Genomic DNA, 6,934 nt, shown 5'->3' on the forward strand with positions numbered 1-6,934 from the left:
CGAACTACACGGAAACCACGACAAACTGTCATAGCAACGGTGCCATGACATTCGCACTGAATGCAAATTAATCGCTTTGGCTTTCGTTGAAGAAAAAACGCTTTTACCGCTCAAATATACATATTTATAAATTATTTTTAGCATTCCACCTAAATATTACAACAAAAAAGACTGTAGTGTCCAGGTACAGTACAGGTCAAAAGTTTGGACACACCTTCTCATTCAGAGTATTTCCTTTATTTTCATGACCGTTTACATTCGTAGATTCAAAACTATGAATGAACACATGTGGTGTTATGTACTTAACAAAAAAAGGTGAAATAACTGAAAACATGTTTTATATTCTAGTTTCTTTGCTCTGATTACTGCTTTGCTCACTCTTGGCATTCTCTCGATGAGCTTCAAGAGGTTGTCACCTGAAATGGTTTTCCAACAGTCTTGAAGGAGTTCCCAGAGGTGTTTAGCACTTGTTGGCCCCTTTGCCTTCACTCTGCGGTCCAGCTCACCCCAAACCATCTGGATTGGGTTCAAGTCCGGTGACTGTGGAGGTCAGGTCTCCACTTTTTGTTAAGTACATAACTCCACATGTGTTCATATAGTTTTGATGCCTTCAGTGAGAATCTACCAACGTAAATGGTCATGAAAATAAAGAAAACACTTTGAATGAGAAGGTGTGTCCAAACTTTTGGCCTGTACTGTAGATGTGGCTGGTCTCACAGTGAGATCGGATATGTTGTCTCTACCTTGTCAGGTTGGGTAATGAGAAACATCAGGGCTATTCGGGAACTCGTTTGTGTGATTCAGACTTTCCACTGGAAGACGGCTGCTCATAAAACGAGCCCCTGCAGCTCCACACTCTGGGCTTTGCAGTGAATAAAGAACAGGCCAAGACAAATGTCTTTACAGAGACAACATCCAGCATTCAAGGTAGCAAGTTAAAACAGAGTAGAACAAATCAATTTTATCTCCAGTCAGAAAGCAGAGATTTGGAAACATTTGTAACTGTTTACTGAAGAATAAAAGTATGGGTTCTAGCTTAAAGAGTGGTTTATTGTCCCTACAAGAGTATACATGATATACAGTGTATTGAAATGCTGTTTCACACAAACCCCCCCAGTGTGATTACTATATACACACACACACACACACACACACACACACACAATTCATAATGTGTGTAATCTTTATATTTATACACATGGGACACACAAGGCAAGACAGGACAAACATAAGAAAAATTCAGTGTGAAATGTCAAATGGTGCCTAAGGCTGAAAAAGTTTTGTTGTAGAGTTTAACAGTCTTTGGTGATGGCATTGAGTTGAGAGCTCTGACTGCATTTTTTGGAAGAAGCTTTTGCAGTGTGTGCCAGTTACGGTCCTGATGCTGCGGAACCTTCTGCCAGATGGCAGGAGGGAAAACCAGGCACATGAGGGATGGTCCTGCTGCTTTCCACAGGATCCTACTAATGTATCCAATGGAAAGACAAAGGACCTGGTCATTGGGAGAAGGGGAGTTCTTCCTCAGTGGCTCCCTGGTCTCTGCCAGTGTGCAAAGAAGTCATTCAGCTCATCTGTCAGGGAGGGGTCGCTGCTGCAGGCCGGATGTGTTGGCTTGTAGCCCGTGATGGTCTGGATCCCCTGCCACATGCACCGTGTGTCCTTTGAGGACGTGAAGTGGCTGTTGATTTTCTCTGCATAAGCTCGCTTTGCCTCCTTAATGGCCTGTGACAGGTTGAAAGTGAATTGACTGTCATTGTGAAACACTGCAGCACAGCACACGGTGACACAACGAAATGTGTCCTCTGGTTTTAACCATCACCTTTGGTGAGCAGTGGGCAGCCATGACAGGCACCCAGGGAGCTGTGTGTTGGGACGTTCAGTGTGTTCAGTGGGACCTTGGTGGATCGGGATTCGAACCGGCCACCTTCTGATTACGGGGCCGCTTCCTTTACTGCTAAGCCTCTTTGTCTTTGGACTGGAAGGCAGAGTCCCTGATTTTCACCAGGTTCTTAGCTTTGCAGAGAGCCAGGGTTTGTGGTTTGGTCAGGTGATGACGGTCTTAGAGACGGTGATGTCCTCAACACACTTGCTGATGTAGCTGGTGACTGAGGTTGTGTACTCCTCCAAGTCCACTAAGTGGTCATAAGTTGCTGCATCTCTGAACATCTCCCAGTCTGTGCAGTCAAAACCCCCTGGGGTCACGTTCTCACCTCTCTGATAGCTGGTCTGACCTGTTTGATGATGGGTCTGTGGGCTGGGATGAGAAGTAGGGAGGTGTAGCCCTGTATGCATGCTGGATGTTTGTGTAAACAAGGTATAGCATATTGTCCCCTCGTGCTGCAAAGTCAATGTTCTGACGAAATTCCGCTGGTATTGCCATCTGGGTGGACTGTTGCATTATTGCTAGCATTAGGCAGGATGTATATAGCAATGATGGTCATGGCAGCGAACTCTCCCGAGATGTAGAATGGTCTGAATCTGACCGCTAAAACCTCCGAGCTCAGGACAGTGCGCGGAGCTACTCGCAGCATTCCTGCACCAGCTGTTATTGAGGTAGACACACAGCCCACCGCCGCGTGGTATCCCGGCTCACTTACCACGCTCCCGCCTCTTCAGTTACTTCGGTTAAAATTACTCTGGGACAAATTGAAGTATTAACATCTTTAATCCAGTAAAAGTGGAAGAGTACTGGCTCTGAAACTTATACAAGTAGAAAAGTAGAAAGTAGCACTAAGAAGGATAAAACAAACCTAACTGGAACTCATGTCATATTAATATAGTAGTTAATACAATATTGATTGTGACCAGTGTCATGGAAGTTATGTTTAAAATGCATTCCACTACAGATTACATACTTTTTAATGCCATCTGTAACACATTCTACTAATACTAAATACTTTTGATTACTCCCATATAATATTTTCATGTAGTCGCAAGCAATTCTACCAACTGGTTAAATGTGTTTGGCCTAAGTCTGAATGTACTATATACACTCCTGAGGAAGGCCAGGGAAAAATTACAAGTATTCAGATTTTGCATTGGTGGAAATGCAATCTTGACAAAATGCATTTAAATTGAAACAGGGTGTTCATCAGTTGATCAAAAGAGTTAGCAGTGAATTGCCCCACTGTTCTTGTGGTTGTTTCCAGGAGACCATGCTACATGTGGTAATGATGACTTGATGAAATTGTGAATAAAGTTTATGTAGCGTTCCTCGATTTTGTGAAACAATGGTTTTAGACCTGAACACACAACAATAAAGAATCAGAATCAGAATATCTTAATTGGCATTGTTCCCTGAGCCGGAAAGGTATCTTAAATATTGTGTGTAAAAAAAAAGCTAGCTTATACAGAATTTAAAATCAAAGGGTGAATTAAAATTAAACTTTTGCTTGCCGTATTTAACTACCATCAGATAACTAATTATAGATAATGCCACTGAAATTAATTGATAACGTAAGAAAGAAAAAGCAAATATATGTAGTATTAAAAAAAAATACTAAAAAATATATCAAGTAAAGTAAATATTTACAAAAACTATGTTGAATGTTAAATGTTGAATATGTCTGTTTATGTTATGTTGTGTTGAATATGTAAAATATTTGTGTCACAGAATCCTCACAAACAAGGCAGTGCAAAAAATGATAAGATACACATTTTTTTTGGCTTTTGTTACTATTTCAATTAATACACAACAATTGTGTCTTTGTTGCCTGAAGTAAGTTTTGTAAGGACATCCTCACATTTGACAGGATCTAAACAGTAAACTAGACTAATGCCTGGTCGTTATAGCTGATATCCAGTCTCTTGTTTCCAGGCGTTTCTGCATGTGGCACAGGTGTTTAGCTGTAGGTCATGTGCGGGTGTAAATTATCCATTGCACTCTTTCACCTCATGTCAAGTTGGTGTGTGCAGATACGAAAGTCTAGGCCACGCGTATCTCTGTTAACGCAGTAGTCGTGCCTTCCTGCCCACCAGCTATGCAGGTATGTGGCATTCTACGGAAGACAGAATAAACGTTTTTGGGTAGAGCATTGACGCTTAGTACTGGAATCAGAGAAGCAAATTTCACAGAGAAAGTTCCAGTTTTGCTGATAAACATGATGTGCCGTGTGGGGTGCCTGCATTCCTCCAAACTCCATCAACCATAACTTGCTCTTGGGCCTGTTCTGGTATTCATTCTGTGCCTCTGCATGTTCATAGCTGGGGGACAGTGCATGACCAGAGTCAACAGCGCTGAATATGCATTAGGAAGCAGTGACTAAAGGCAGATGTCATGCTATGGAGTAATGAAACAAGCCCAGTAGCCAGAATATAGCTAACATCTTCCTGTGCAGATTTGGAAAGGCATGGTCGTCCTCTTTTCACCTGAATAACCGTATTGGCACAGTCATTAATCACAGTCAATGACACGGAAAAGGTGAACTATGTGCTGAATGTAAATGTCCAAAGTGACCCTTGAATAGCAAGAGTCAAACTTTCTTTCTTTCCTTTTTTTGGTTGTTTCCTTTCTTTTTGCTTTTCTGTGCAGTTTGGGGGTGCTTCATTATTGATGTGCAGGCAGAATGTATTGACTCTGACAATACGAAGAAGACAAAGAATGTCCCTTCTTCAAGACGTCCGAAGCCTGACCCCTTCTGCTGTTTGCATGACTGAACGACACACAAACTCACTTTGCTCAGAAAGTCCACTAAAGTATTTTTCCCGCCTAAGATGGCAATTATAAATCAAAAAACTGCCAGCTTTTGTTTTCGGGCTTTGTATATGTCCTGAGCAATGGACAAAAGGATCAATAGCTGACTAAGAAGACATATATGGGAAAGGGCTCTTTCTGGTCTACATTTTATCCTTTTTTTTCTTTACAATTCACCACGGGGGCTTGGGTTGCTATATAGGCAAAAATGAGAAAACGTCATACTAGTAATGCAGCAAACTAAACACCTGAGCAGGCAGGAAAGGATAAGAGTGATTCTGATGGAGCAAACTTATGTCTGATGGAGCAAACATTTTGAGTCGGTGCTGTGTGTTTCCGCCGAGCAGCAGGTGCAGAACAATCCTTGCTGTATCCCTGCTTTATGTAGTGTTCCATACAACCAGTTCAGTTCACTCTTGGATACGTCCTTTTTTTCCAGCGTGTTTTCCCAAGGCTTGCCCCAACCACCTATTATTTACAGACTTGCTTATTTACACACAGGAGCCCGTGTTCACCACACACTCCTCGGGCAGTGTGGAGGTCTGTCAGCTGATCTCTTCTCTTATTGTCTGGCTGAGCTGAATTGACTAAGAATGTTCTCCACCCCCCAGCAATATGAACCCAAAAGAATTTCTGAGCCCATTTCCGTTGGATGGACTAAATGGGTTCATATGAAATATTTACATTCTTCCTTTCAGCCTCAAAGGAATGGCTGTACTCACAAGCATACCATAGATGATTAAATTCCGTGTCTGATATTGACAGGACTCTATAGTTACAACTTTAGAGAGAAGATGTATAGATAAAGACCACAGTTTGAACAGAGGCATATTTAAAATAAAACACTTAATTATTATTTTAGTTTGTAGCTTTCTTATATATTGTATGTCTGACATGCACTTTTTAGTTTTTTAGGTTTTACATATTTTGCCCACCAGATTGCAATGTAAAAAATAGAAGGTTCCCTCAATGTCACAACCACATGGGTGTGAAGTTGAGAGAACTTAAAATGCTTCACTGCCAGCTGCCTTAAATTTGCCTTAAAGTTTTTTTTTTTATTACAGTGTGCTAGAATTTAAGCACTGACAATCTTCTGCTTAAATCCTTTGTCTCACTGCAGTTCAAGGGTCTGCAGCAGAGATTAAATTTGTGTTTTCCACTCTCAAACAAAAAAGGCTGGCTTCTACATTAGTTCTTCCTCTCCAGGATACCAATACCTAGCAAGCAGAACCTTCTTGCTTGTGTCTACAAAGACCACGGAATCTAGGGACATTAGTCTAACCAGAAGTCCACATTAGCTGTTATGTTTTTAAATCCTTTTATTAAATCCCTTCTTCAAAGCCTCATGTTTTCTTGGAATTTTGACATACATTTATATATATATCTGATTTTATGGCTGTTCTTATTCATTTAACTGTATATTTTATGCATATTTTACTCTTTGTGGTTAAAAATATGTCTTTTGTTGATTGTCTTTTACTTTAGTCCTTTGTAGACAACTCTGGCCCATTTGTGGTTTTAAAGTGCTGAATAAATAAAGTTGGATTGGATTGGAGATGTTTAAGCTCCATGTAAATGAATTATCATGGCAGGGACATGGGAGTTAACCAGTCCTCTTTAGACTGCAGCAGCATTTAAGCAGGCCTTGAAAGTGGAGCAGTTTAGATACAAGGATTTACACCTACTTAGGGTAAATCTTGAATGTTAATGTTCCCTAATTCCCAAAGATGTGTCTTTAATGCTCACTGCTTTTTGGCTCTAAGTAATGGAAGGAGTCAAATAACTAAAACATAATACCAGTGTTATTATAGTATTACAGGTATGTTCAGATTTTTTTAGTACAGAATGCAGAACGTGTACAAATGCATGCATAAAAATGATTTGTGTCGTGAAGATTCAGTCCATTAATCTCTTGATCAAAGGGACCACTTCCTTCTGAATATTTAGATTGCTGTCTAATCTCTTTAAAGCAGAGCTCCTCCATTTGTGTTAAGAATACCACGCAGGTGGGTGTCTGCACCTTTGGGCCACTAAATAATTGATGAGACGTTGGGTTTTTATGGCCTTGTTTCAGATGGCTCACAGGAAGGATCCCTGGTGGGCAGGGGGACCCTTTTTTCGGTGACCCCAGCTGTCGGGGAGAGGATAGCAGCAGACGGGAACCCCCCCACATCCCTACTGCTCCTGGGCAACAGCGCCACACATATTCATAAAACATTCTACAAAGCACCTTTAGAAAAA

This window comes from Denticeps clupeoides, chromosome 8 (assembly GCF_900700375.1).
Source record: "Denticeps clupeoides chromosome 8, fDenClu1.1, whole genome shotgun sequence".
Taxonomy (NCBI): Eukaryota; Metazoa; Chordata; class Actinopteri; order Clupeiformes; family Denticipitidae; genus Denticeps; species Denticeps clupeoides.